The sequence below is a fragment of the Crinia signifera genome, chromosome 6 (genome assembly GCF_055691185.1).
Source record: "Crinia signifera chromosome 6, ASM5569118v1, whole genome shotgun sequence".
NCBI classification, from domain to species: Eukaryota; Metazoa; Chordata; class Amphibia; order Anura; family Myobatrachidae; genus Crinia; species Crinia signifera.
Genome location: NC_139222.1, coordinates 76,215,769 through 76,229,875, shown reverse-complemented (window position 1 = coordinate 76,229,875; position 14,107 = coordinate 76,215,769).

Below are 14,107 nucleotides of genomic sequence, written 5' to 3'. Positions count from 1 at the left end.
TTAGTGGAAATGAATGTTATTGAGGTTAATAATAGATTAGGAGCAAAAAAAAAAATCTGCGATTATAGCGATTTTTATAAAAAAAAAAAAAAAAAAAACATATAGATTCAAAACATTAAACACTGAAGGGTGGTGTTTTGGAACAGGCCCAGATCCAAAATACTGTGGGAGATACAAATCGAAAACACATTTAACGAAACCCTAGAAGTGGTCGGTGCACATCCCCACAGTAGTAATCTCCTCCATAGTCCCTACCAGAATATCTGCAATAAACTAATGGAATTACCAATACACAGGGCCATCTACAGGAAAGGCAGAGCTGTAAAATTGCACTGATTTCCCACCACCCCCTGCTGCCTCACAGTTCTGCCATAGATTCGGTTTGTCATGACCAGTAGCTGTGTCCCTGCTGGTGGAAGCATCACAGTCATCATTATAGTACAGTGGATAGGATTCAGCTTTTATCGGTAGTGTGTAAATCTCCTGACAATCACTGCTGCCTGTGTCTGTCCCAATCCCCGACAGCAGTTCATGCTGCTTTGATGAGGAGCAATGTCTGGAGCGATATTGTAGATTAGAGTAGAGGTTTTACGGTAGAGAGCGTGGGTGGTTTACGGATTGCAGGCGGTATGGGCATGTGTGACTTTGTGTGTGTATGTTTTACTGCATGTCCATGCCTCACAGTGAGGCCACATCCCCCTTTTTGTGTGCATTTTAAAATATCATGGGGGGCACCATATATTGCATGGTATCGACTCCAGCATCAAGGTAACTTTGGTTGCACTGTGGACATTCAATTTTATCCTTAAATGCAACTAAACCTAACATCTGAAGTAGTGAATTTGCAATAGGAGAAGTAGCAGCTTTACTTTACATGCCTTTGACACACCCATAACACACCACTTTTTGCATTCACATAAGGACACCTGCCAGACTGCATGTCTCCGCTTCAGGGAGACAGGCAGGGTTAGGGGGGGTTTGGGGGGTCGGCGGTGACCACCGAGGAGTGGCAGTCTCTCTCTCTATGGGCCAGATGTATCAAGCTTCAAAAATAGATAAATAGAGAGTAAAAAACCACCAGCCAATCAGCTCCTACCGGTCATATTTCAAACCCGGCCTTTAACATAACAGTTAGGAGATGGATGTCTATCACTCTCCATTTTATCACTTTTTGAAGCTTGATATATCTAACTCTACAGTATATCTGCTTCTTTTATTTCCACTATTCTTTCTGAAAGATTAATAAGAAGATAGAAAACTCTCTTTGTTGGAGCAATCTTCACAATAAAAAAAATATCTACAAATGCTCTTATTTCTTGCAGGGTTTTTACTGGATTACAACGTTTCCCTGCCATGGAGTGAAAAGTTTGTAAATCATAATATGGTGTCTTTGTACTAAACTTCAGTTTGACTGCTCAATAGCCACCCGTCTGATGCTCTCCATTACTTAGGAATTCAGAGGTAAGTTATTTTCTAATATCAAGCTCTGCTTACATTTTCACTTTCGTTTTTCCTTCAAAACCATGTCCCCACTTTATCTCTCTCAATGTCTCCCCTTCTCTTATTTATTGTCTCCTTTTTATCTCCCTCACCATCTCCCCTTCATTTTAGCTGCTCCCCTTCTCCAACCTTCTCCTCTTTCTTGGATCCCCCTTCACTCTCTTCCATAGTATTGTCCTTTCCCTTTCTGTCTCGGTCAACATTGGCCCTTCTCTAGCTAAGCATCTCTGGTTTTCTCCCTCAGTGTGTGCCCCAAAGACCAGAAGCAGTGGATGAAAGGACACAGAAGATGCCAGATACAGACAAAAGACTCCAGGACATCTTATCCTTTCAAGACTAGCAGAGCAGGTAAGGATCCGGTGGCATAAGCTTTCATATGATCCTAGTATACCAGAATACTAGAATTGTGATTTCATTGATAACCATGGATAGCCAATGGTGTAAACCACTGGCACAAAACTATTGCTGGTCTTTTCAATGAATGATGCACATGCACAGACTATGGCCACTAGGACACCATTGTTTTCTTAACAAAAGGTGCTGTGCCATCAATTTAAAAAAATATTTGCCATTGGCTATATACAATAATGGTTGCATCGCACAAAGAAGTCAACATTCCGCATTCTGTCATGTATTATCCATATTATCAATCTACTGAAGTAGATGCAGCAACAGTACATTATTAAAATGACAGAGTCCTCGGGTATCCAGAGCATAGCATTAATTCCCAAAGGAAGGAATCTAAATGCTCTTCCTTCTTGCAGGGTTCTTATTGGATTACAACTTTTTCCTGCCATGGAGTGTAGAGGTTGTAAATCATAAGGGGTGTGTGTAGCACCGCCCATTGGGTGTGTCTAACACCACCCATTGGGTGTGTCTAACACCACTATTCAGGCATGTCTACCATCATCTATTGGCACACACTACAGTATAAAACGTCTCTCAGCCACACTGTAATCTCCTGCCTAGTTCAATTTTAATATTCCAATTACTCTGTGGAACAGTACATGCAAACAAAGTAAAAAATATAGTGATATGTAGTGATATGACAATGGTCTAGTACAGGCATGTCCAACGGTGGCCCTCCAGATGTTGTGAAACTACACATCCCAGCATGCTTTGCCACAGTTTTGCTATTAGAGAATGCTAAAACTATTGCAAAGCATGCTGGGATGTGTAGTTTCAAAACATCTGGAGGGCCAACGTTGGACATGCCTGGTCTAGTACAATTAACAATACAAAACAGACATACAGTAATTGATTGATGGCCGCTTCTTTTAATGGAATACAGTTCTAAAAAGCAAAAGTCTTTGGTATAAGGTATTGCTGGTATTTTTAGCGGCAGGAGGGTGTTAATAAGGGTGGGCACAGCATTAGGAGATGCCTGTAAACCCCTAAGACTCAATGGGCCTTATTCTAGTTCACTCTTTCTGACAAAATCCTTCTTAGATGGACAAATCATGTGCAGTGCAGGGGAGCAGATGTAACATGTGCAGAGAGAATTAGATTTGGGTGAGTTATTTTGTTTCTGTGCAGGGTAAATACTGGCTGCTTTATTTTTACACTGCAATATAGATCTCACTTTGAAGTAAAACCCCACCCAAATCTAATTCTCTCTGCACACGTTACATTTGCCCCACCTGCAGTGCACATGGTTTTGTCCATCTAAGAAGGAATTTGTCAGAATGTGCGCATGTCTATGGTTACATGTTGTGGGCCTGATTAAAGCGAACAAGCAACTGAGCAGAACCATGTTGCACCACAGGTGGGACAGATGTAACGTGCAGAGAGATTTAAATTTAGGTAGGGGGGCAGTGGTGATTTTTGCCTATGGGCAGGGCTGCAGCCCCCTCCCGCCAGGTAAAATCCACCACTGTGTGAAGCCAGATGCAGTCTATGAGACTGCTCTGGCTTCACGGTGACTAGCAGGTCAGACTTCCAATAGGAAACACTGCCAGTCACCCAAGGCAGTCCCAATGGGAGGTAAACTCTCCCTCCAAGATGCCTCACTATGGGCTGCTGCATGACAGCCCATAAAAATGGGTTCTGTGTGTGAGGGTACGAGTTCCTCAATCACTCAGACACCGAGCAGATGAAACCAGAAGAATGGTTTATTTTCCACAGCACGCACAAATAGACAATAAACAGTGGCAAAGGTAAATTGCAGAGTAGAAAGATATTCAGGTAGCAGGCCCAAACAGACAGTCCTTGTATAGTCACAGTCCCAGATCAGTTCCACAGGGCAAACTATCACTTGTCCACACAGCTGTGATAGCAGAAAACTGTATAAGTCCACAAAACACTGGCAACTCCACAGAAGCGAGGATGAGGCGTTTCACAAGACACAGGTAGAGCATACCTCTGAACCTTAAGACTGCGACTAACCTCCTTCCTCCTCTCTTCTCCTTCAGCTCTCTCTGGTCTCACCAAAAAACACTTTTTAAAACATTTCAAATTCCCACGGTGATCGCATCATCTGTGGGGTTGCCCAATTTCCTGATTGGTGGATTCAAGCATAAGGTATATCCCACCTTCAATCCACAGTTGTCCAACTGCTGCTCCCAACCCCTGCTGTGTCTGGTTCCACAAAGTCTGCTAGAGCCCAGAGGTTTACAAAGAATTGTAAACCCCCCTGTGGAGATGGTTCCTCTGCTATCTCTTTCCTGTAAATAGCAGCAAAATAGCAGGGTAATTGGATCACCCCCTGTGGAGATTGCCTTTTGGGAGGACAGTTTATGATAACCCTTTTCCTGTCAGGGCACGGGCAAATGGTATCAATGGTATAATGCTTACATGAATAAAGTCCTGGGAAATACAGACATACATAGGGAACAATAGGGCTAAAATGTACATTAATTACTGTGGAGTAGAGGATGTCACAATTCACTTATCGCCAATGCAATTCCTTCACACTGTGCATGCTCAGTACCGAGGATGATACTGCGCATGCACCGGACCCAGGACTGTGAAAATGTGTTTGTGGACTGCTGCCAAAGCAGCTCATAGAGGCTGAGGGCCAGCACATGTGCAGTACCGAAGAAGCTACTGCGCATTCGCCAGTCCCGTGGCGGGGATTCGGGGACCAGCGGGCAGCGGTGGTTGAGGGGACCAGCAGCGGAGGGGGTGGCATTGTGGCAGCCCCCCTCATCCACAGAGGTAAGACCCGCAGCTGGTGGGGTGTGTTAAAATTCTATATATTATCTTCTAGAAGGCTCTAAAGAATTAAGAAGTAGAATCTGATTGGTTGCTGTAGGTTGCATGCCATCTTCATTGGAACTTCCATCTTAGTAAATTTACCCCACAGTGTCCCAAGCAGACATCTTCCATTCCTACTTGCTCATTTCAGCTCCTTGTAGTCATCAGCCCTACAGTAGGCATCTGTTTCTGTCTTCCCAATACAGTGATCTGGTTAGTGGTATGGAAATCATGGGGAGATGGAGCAGGAGAAAAGACAGGGATGTTCTTGTGTATGGAATAAAATTAATTGGGAAATAGATAATAATATGAGGACAGTGGTGCAAAATTAAATGTGTTCAGAGTACAGTGAAATACCTTACTTTCCAAGAGGACAAATCGGGTAAATAGGCAAGTTTCAAAGAACATATTGGGAAGACAGAAACTTACCCCAATTTCTGTCTTCCAGAGTAATTTATTGGTATTCGTTATGCTCAATATCCAAATAGCAAACACTCTAAGGCCCTTATTCTGGTTAACTCACAAAGGCAAATTCCTTCTCAATTGGACAAAACCATGTGCACTGCAGGTGGGTCAGATGTTACATGTTCAGAGAGAATTAGATCTGGGTGGGGTTTTACTTCAAAGTGAGATCTATATTGCAGTGTAGAAATAAAGCAGTCAGTATTTTCCCTGCACAGAAACAAAATAACTCACCGAAATCTAAATCTCTCTGCACATGTTACAACTGCCCCCTTGCAGTGCAGCATGGTTTTGTCCATTTCAGAACGAATTTGTCTTTTAGAGTGAACCAGAATAAGGGCCTAAGTCTCTGAATCTGTCCAGAAAATTACAGTTGCATGGAATGAAGCTTACATATTCAATTGCAAATCAAGTAACAAGTCAATAAGATGTTTGTCCAAACACCATTGATTTTTTTCTTTCTTTTATTAATATATATATATGAATAAAATGTTAGTTATGCTAACTAAATTATGTAATTTAGACATTGATTATAGTACATTTTGTTTCTCTCAGCAAGACAAAGTAGATATTCGCTTATTGTAATAAACAAATATGCTAATATATTAAAGATAATTCTTCGGTATATATGTTTGTCAATGCAGATAGATTGTCTACCTACAGTATTATTTTTTATTTATCCATAGCCAAGATTTTTAGTGGCATAAAAACCTAATACAATGGATTGGATTTGGTTGGATCCTATTTTTATTCCCTTAAATTTAATTTGAAACATGTTCGACTGAATACAGAAAATATGGCTCTACTCTAAAATATGGCTGTCATTTTGACATAAATCCCCATTGATGGTTGCCATGGCAACATAATAATAGTTTGAGGCCTTTTCTTTTGAGTTAGATTTCAAATGCCTGCAGAGAGAAAAAAAGTTATAAAAACTGCACAGGCTTTGACATTAAGAATGAACATTTGTAATTCAATAAATATTCAACAGCATTAAAGATTTAAACATTCTTAATTGCATTTGTGTTCCTTGAAAAACAGTATTGTGCAAGTGTCTGTGATTTTGTTGGAATACATTCTTTCACTTCTCAGTTAGATGAAAGGAGTTCACCGCTACCTTGCAGGGTTGTATAAGGAATGAAGGAAAAGGAATAAAGTGTACAAGCAAAGCTCACAGATTGACTTGCAAATTCTACTTGTCACAGCAATACTCAATCCCTCATGAATTCTATGCTATTTCTTCTTTGCTTTAGTGGATTTGGGCTCTGAATATTAGATGCAGTACTCTCAATCCCAGCTGGACACGCTGCTGTACAGCACTGCATTACTTATTCTGATCTTGAGCACAATATCTTTACTGTTTAATTGATACATTGAAAATGACGTCAGAAAGAACCTATAGGACCTCCTAATCAGCTTATTTTGTATTTGCTTCTTTATTCGGTTATTCTTTGGGGGGGGGATTTGATAATTTTTTGGGAGGAGCTATTTTAAATATCAATGATATATTTTACTTTAACAGTACCGTAATAAGTTTACCTATTACATATAGCTATACTCTCTCTACTAATGCCGCAAAACCCTACTTAAGATAGTGCTCACTTTTTTACCTTTATTGGAAGGAACAGAGAATTACAAGTAAAATAACACTACTGTGAAATAACAAAAAATCTAGATCTCCAACAGGCATAGAAACACTATATTTAGATGTAAGCAGTGATAGGAAATAACGGAGTATTGGGTCAGTAGTACTGTTAAATCCTATCACTGAAACAGTAACAGCAAGCGTTTGTGTAAAAGTGTCTTTTATACACTATTAAAAAGTTCTATTCAAAGACCCCAGTTTACAGTATGTTAAAAGTTGGAGTACAAAAATAAAGAAGGGGGAGGGGAGTCATTGACTCTTACAATAGCTGGGTTTGGAAAAGTTTTGTATGGCTATAAAATGAATACCTTATTTTCTGTCCCTACATTTGGAATAGTATATGAACAGAGATGGAATCGATTTGTACATATTGGACCTTATTCAGATTGCTTCGCTCGGACACGTGCACGGGCCGAAGCGAATGTATCAAACCACGTCTAGTGAATGGATCCTCCGCTCATTTGCATGCCGAATTCGGCCGCTCGGCATGTGAACGAATGTTTTATGTGAACATCCATTTGCATGCCTGTGGGTACGTCCCCATCATCTGATGGTCGCTGACCACTCGTACATATAAGCAAAGAAAAGCAGGGATATGGGCGGATAGCTAACATCCGGTTAAGTCAGCTGTCCACCCTCCCCACACGCATGTCATGACCGTATATCCATATGCACGCCCTGCATTTTCATGGGAATGCCCATGAGGTGCAGGGCGAGCGCATATGGTAATGACCCTGATCAATCTTCTACACCCCCTGCTCAAAAGGCCAAGAGCGAACACTCGGCGACCGGACTTCTCGACAAGTTTGCACGCTCCCTGCGTACAGACATGTGCAGAAATGGTTCTGTGCATGAGTATACACACAACATCGGTACGATGCCCGAATTCGCGTCCAAACGAAGTGATCTGAACCATTGTTCTGTAATACCACTTTCACATCACTACACCAGCTCAGACCTGGGATCAAGATCTCTGGTCTGACCTTTTCTCACTAAACCCGGTTTTCCCATTATACACAGGAAGACCAGGGTTTAACACTTCTTATAGCCCCAGTCAAATATCCAGTCACAGCAATGTCCTGGGTAAAAAGAGCAAAGTGACATGGGTAGACGTGTAGGCATTCAGGGGTAGATTTATTAAGCTTGGTTAAGTGATAAACTGTCTGGGTTCACCGGCCAATCAGCTCCTACCTCTCATTTTTCAAACCAAGCCTGTAACTTCACAGGTAGGAGCTTATTGGCCGGTGATTTAAAGCCACACCATGATGCAAACCTCCCAAGATTTTGTCTGGTTTTAGCAGGACTCCTTGCAAAGCGAAACTCCGTGTGCCTCCATGAAGGGTCATGACTTCACGGAAAGGGACGTGGATCTGCGGAAATGTCAGAGATTACAGGGCCATGTCTCCATTTTTACGCTGGGGGGATGGGAGTATGGCCATCGCTGATAGAGCTGCTGGCCATGCCCCAAGCCCCTCTTTCATAGTGCATAGATGCTTTGCGCATTTGCACAGCGTGTATTCCCTACTGCTCTGCTAGATAGAGCAGTGGGTAGCAGGGGGAATCCCAACTCCCCACCACCATGGGACACAGCCAGCCCCGGCCAGGAAGCTGGACAGTCCCAAAACACAGCACTGTCCTGCAGAAATCAGGACAGTTGGATGGTATGATGATGCAAAATAAATCAATCAGTGAAACCTGTGAAAAGCTCTATATAATAAAAGGCCAATGCTGATCTCTACCTCTACCACGCTGCCTCTAAGTAGCACCCAACGGAACAATTCAAGTGCTTCTCTGTCCGGGGTTGCTCACAGGCCTACACTGACATTACTGTTATGTTGTTCTGTTATATTGATGGAATGGTAACTAGTAGGGGAATATTTAATAAGTGCTATTTTTGCTATCACTCATTACTGTGAAATGCTGATCCAGCCAATCGGCTCTTTACTGTCAATTTTTAAATACATGACAGGAGCTTATTCATTGAAGCATCAGTTCGCAAAAAAAAGATAACAAGAATAACACTTGTTATTAAATATGCCCCATAGTGCCAGATGTTTATGGTGTTATTTCATCTTACAAGCCACTTGAGCTGTAAGTGATCTTCTAGTCTGCATGCATCCCCTTTTCAGTTGCCCAACAGTGACCAAGACAGCAGCTTTTTCAGTAAGCCTGGAGAGAGGAAAGCTAGCATTTCTGCAATACTAGAGAACTCACAAGCTAACATCAGAGAGATGAGTGCTTCCTCAGATTGCATTGTGAAAGTTGTGTAGCTAGAACTGAAATCAGACCTAAATTAAATCTTAAACTGAAACTGCGAGTAGTACTGTATGCTCCATACTTATTAAGGAATGGTCACATTCAAAAATCTGTATGGTCTGTGACTGTGTTTATAAGGGTGGTCTTTAAAAAAAAAAGTTGTGCTTCTAGCATTGAAAGTTGTTCTGTTTGGATAAAAAAATGAGTTTCCACAAATAATTTTGGTACTTGTTTCCTAGCATGGCGCCCGTCGGGTCTCATCGCATACCATGACTTAAGGTATGCGATGGGACCCGATCAGACTCGACTGACCCGATTTTCGGGGGTTTTTGACGTTCCTGTTCAATTGAAAAATCGGTCGCATCGCATGCCATTACAATGGCATGTGATGCGATGCGACGCGACCGACCCGATTTTTACATTGTACCCAATGTTAAATGGCCCCCCAGACCCGATTTTGGTACTTGTTTCCTAGAACGGCCACAATCGTGAGTGATCGTGGCTCTTAATTAAGGGACACGATCCTCACGATGTGGCCGATTTTTTACAATTTTTTACTTTGATTGACAGAAATCGGGTCAATCGGTCGGTCGCGACCAATAAAAATCGGCCGCGATGCGACCGACCGATTGACCCGATTTTTCCATAGACTTCAATGTTAAAAAATCTTTTAACATTGAAATCGGTCGGTCTTGTGCCATTATAATGGCACAAGATGAGATGGACTTGATTAAGTCCATCTCACATAGGGAAAAATGATAAAAAAGGTGAAATGGGCCAATATGACCCATTTCACATTTTTTATGTGCCCGCCATGACCCCACGATAGACGTGAACCCGAAGCGTGGCGAGCGCAGCGAGCCCGCGAGGGGCGGCGGTGCGCGTCCTCCGACCTTTTCATTCCCCTACTATCCACTAGGGCGTGGAGTGAGAATATAATAGTGTGGCGAGCGCAGCGAGCCACCGAGCCCGAAGCGTGGCGAGCGGACGCGTATACCTGTGAAGTTAGACGCGTCCCCTCGCGGGGCTCGCTGCGCTCGCCACGCTTCGGGCTCGGTGGCTCGCTGCGCTCGCCACACTATTATATTCTCACTCCACGCCCTAGTGGATAGTAGGGGAATGAAAAGGTCGGAGGACGCGCACCGCCGCCCCTCGCGGGCTCGCTGCGCTCGCCACGCTTCGGGTTCACGTCTATCGTGGGGTCTAGCACACTTATTAACATTTGGGGGGCCAATTTAAACAAATCTGGTGAAAAAAAAAAAAAAATCGGGTGAAAAATCGGTCGATCGGATCGGTCGCATCGTATGCGACCAAATCGCATGCGATGCGATCGATCCGATTTTTTATCTTACGACCACAACGATCTAAATCGTTGTGGCCGTTCTAGGAAACAAGTACCCCGATTTTTAATTGTATACCCACCATGATGGTTAATTATTAGGTTAAATTGCCCCCCCCCCCCCATTGTTAACGCAACGCCACGATAAACGTGAACCCGAAGCGTGGCAGCGTGGATAGTGGGGGTATGAAAAGGACTGAGGACGCGTACCGCCGCCCCACGCGGGCTCGCTGCGCTCACAACGCTTTGGGTTGGCGTTGTTCGTGATGTGGTGTTAACAATGTGGGGGCATTTGACATAGTAATTACCCATCAGGGTGGGTATACAATTAAAAATCGGGTCTGGGGGGGCATTTAACATTGTAATCAGCCATCAGGGTGGCTGTATAATTAATGTCATACAATTGACATCGGTGGCGCCGTGCTAGGAAACAAGTACCATCATTTTTTATTATTAATTTTGAACCATCCCAAGCCAATTAATCTTTTTAAAAAAAAAAATGAAATATTTTAAAAAATTTGAAAAAAATATTAATAAAATACTGAAATACACTGTTTAAAACTGATAAACTTTATTCAAATATTCGGCAGCATAAAAAAACAATATTACTTTTTAAACTATTATTGCCACCGGGGAGTTAAATTATGCAGTTTCTCTCAGGCCTTTCTTGCTGCAGTCAGTATAAGCCTATCAATGCTCAGAAACTACTTGTAACAGAAATTACAATTCATACTCATTCTGGATTATTTCATTATTTCACAATTCAGTTATTGAATGGGAGCGACTCATCTTTCGGCCACATCGTTGGTTACATGCGGCGTCTGAAAAAGTTATTTTGCCTATATATAACTCTTACAGTTATTCCACATTGGCATATCGGTTTCCCAAAATTCTTTTACTCCAAATGTCTTGAAAAGTTTTATTGTGTTTCCATTTTCTAAAACATGAAGCTGCAAATTCTGAATACTATGTTGATTATTTTTTGGTCTCATTATGTGGACTCCAGGAGACGGTCCATGGAACAAGCATAAACCCATTAGCTCATCTGACAGATACCACAAATGTCCCAACATAAAGTGGCCTTTAAAATATGTGGTTATCATACTGTATCAAGTTCTTAATCAGCTGAAAGTCATTATATGGAGCACAAGAGGCTAGCGGTGCAGTGTACCAAGTTTTTATGTAGACGGTTACAGTAAAAACGCAAATCTCTTCCAAACACTGTATAAAGCACTATACAAGGAATTCATTTTGTGGACTTACGCAAGTCAGAAGTGCAACTACTGAATTTATTGATACAGAAATGACAATATACTGTATAACTGAGGCTAGCTACACTTAAGAGCAAATTGCCAGAAGCATACTTACAAAGCATTTGGTAATTGTCGATTCTATTTTGTTGAGCATGCCACAGGCCGCGGTTGTTCTGTTTTTTGTGTGCACCACCTGTTGTTATTGCTTGGGATGGCCCAAAATGTTTTGTTTTCAAAACTTTTATTTTCAATTAATTTTTCAATCATATGGAACTTTAGTGGGTATTAGTCAGTTTTTTTAGTGCATTTTTTTAAACCACCCTAGTGTTTAAACATATTAACATTTTACTAAATAAGTATGGATAAATTATTCACATTTATAGAAGATAGGGTATGAAGCACATTGCACAGCACATGAGATGGATAATTCTATTTTAGGGCAAAAATTAAAAGAAAAAAAAATCAGAGAAAAAATGTGTACTACAGTATATGATAAGAAGTCTGGTCAAAGTCTGTGCAAATGAGTGTTAAACACTGATGAAGGACTGGACTTGTGACTGCGGTAAACACCTTTCAAAGTTTTTCTGCATTTACAGTATATCAATAAGCTGCAGGCAAATACATTCTTCCGGATTTCTGAATTCTATCATAGGCGTGCGCAGCACATTTTATTAGGGGGTGCACAGTCAAAGCGTTGTGCCTAGCACCACCTATTGGGCAGATCTAACACCGCCATTGGGTCTGTCTAACGCCGCCAATCAGACGTGCACTCACTGCAATATAAAACGTCTTTCAGCCACACCATTATATCCTGCCTATTTCAGTTTTAATCTTCTAATTACTCTGTGTAACAGTACATGAAAATAAAGTCAAAATCATATCTGGATGACACAGGTATGTAGTGATATGACAATGGTGTAATACAAATAATAATGCAAAACACACATAATTGATTGATGGGCGCTTATTTTAATGGAATACAGGTCTAAAAAGCAAAAGTCTTTGGTAAAAGGTATTGCTGGTATTACTAGCAGCAATAAGTGTGGAGGTGGGGGCACAGCATTAGGGGGTGCCTGTGCACCCTTAACTCTCAATGTGCACACGCCTATGAATTCTATATTAGCGTAGTTCACCCTAATCGGGGCCTCTTTGATCTCATGCTGTAGAGCAGGAATGTATATTCACATTCTCTTTTTCTTGCGGTTGTTTTATAGACAGCTACTGTATATTTTGCTTCTTTCCCTTTTTCTGCTTTTCTCTTTTATACTGTATGTCTAGCTTTTTTTCTCTGTATTCCACCTTTTGTCTTTTGCCTGTTTACATGTCATATCCTCTTCATTTAGATTCCTCACTTGTTTGTTTTTGGGAGACCTTCATTAGTCAATCTTTATGCAGACTGTAATATGCTTCTAAAACAACTCCCTGATGACCTTTCACAAAATATGCTGCATTCAGTACAGTACCTCTCTCAATCTTCCCCGTTATCCTGTCTTTATTAACATTTCCCCTTTCCACCCCTAATTTATTTAATTATGTTTTAGCCAATTCTACTCATAACTGCCTTCCCATTTTACTGATTTTTATTACTCTCTTCTATTTTATTCTTATATTCTTCATGATTTTTACTCTAACTTTTTTTTTATACCAATTGTCCGATAGGTCCCAAGCTGGTCACATGGGCCACTGGCTTCATATTTGAGTCCAAAGATTTTATAAATATTTTTCTGCTGCCTGTTTTTTTTTTTTTTCGTATGCATGTTCTGTGTTTGCCCTTTGTATAATACAATTATTTAGTTAAAAATTAAATTACAATTTTTTTTAAGAAAAACCTTAGTTTTTAAAAATTAAATACATATGAGCACAAATTTGTTAGAGAGGAAGAAATAAAGAAATGCCAATAAACTTTATCCTTGCCTTTTAGATGGCCAAAGGATTGAAGCATATTTACATTTTCTTTTCATTTTTGTTAAAAAGGATTTGCACATTTCCTGATTCAGCTACTGACCTGACAAAAAGTGTATTTGATTATTCTAATTAATTTGAAATAGATGGTTGCTCGTGCAAACCTTTCATTTTGATTTTGTAATTAAGCTGTTGTTTTACAATTCTAATTGGTTTGGTCATGTAGCATCAAAATCTTAAGGTAGTTATGCTTTGCCGATGCTTGGTGAAGTTATGTGTAGTGATATAATGAAAAAACAATTACTGTCATTTGTGATTGCAATTGAGAAGTATGTCTAGTGCTTTTTAAATAGGAAACATGCTGGGTGAGTTGAGAATGAAATAAAATTGCCTTGGTGTGCATCTAGTTATAAAATTCACCAGATGAAACAGTCTAGAAAGGAGACATCTGACATACAATTTTCTTCATCATGAAGGCTTTCCTCACACCCCTGATACAACTACATTGGCCTTATATTTTTTATTTTGACATTAGCTTGCTTATACCTCTTGTTA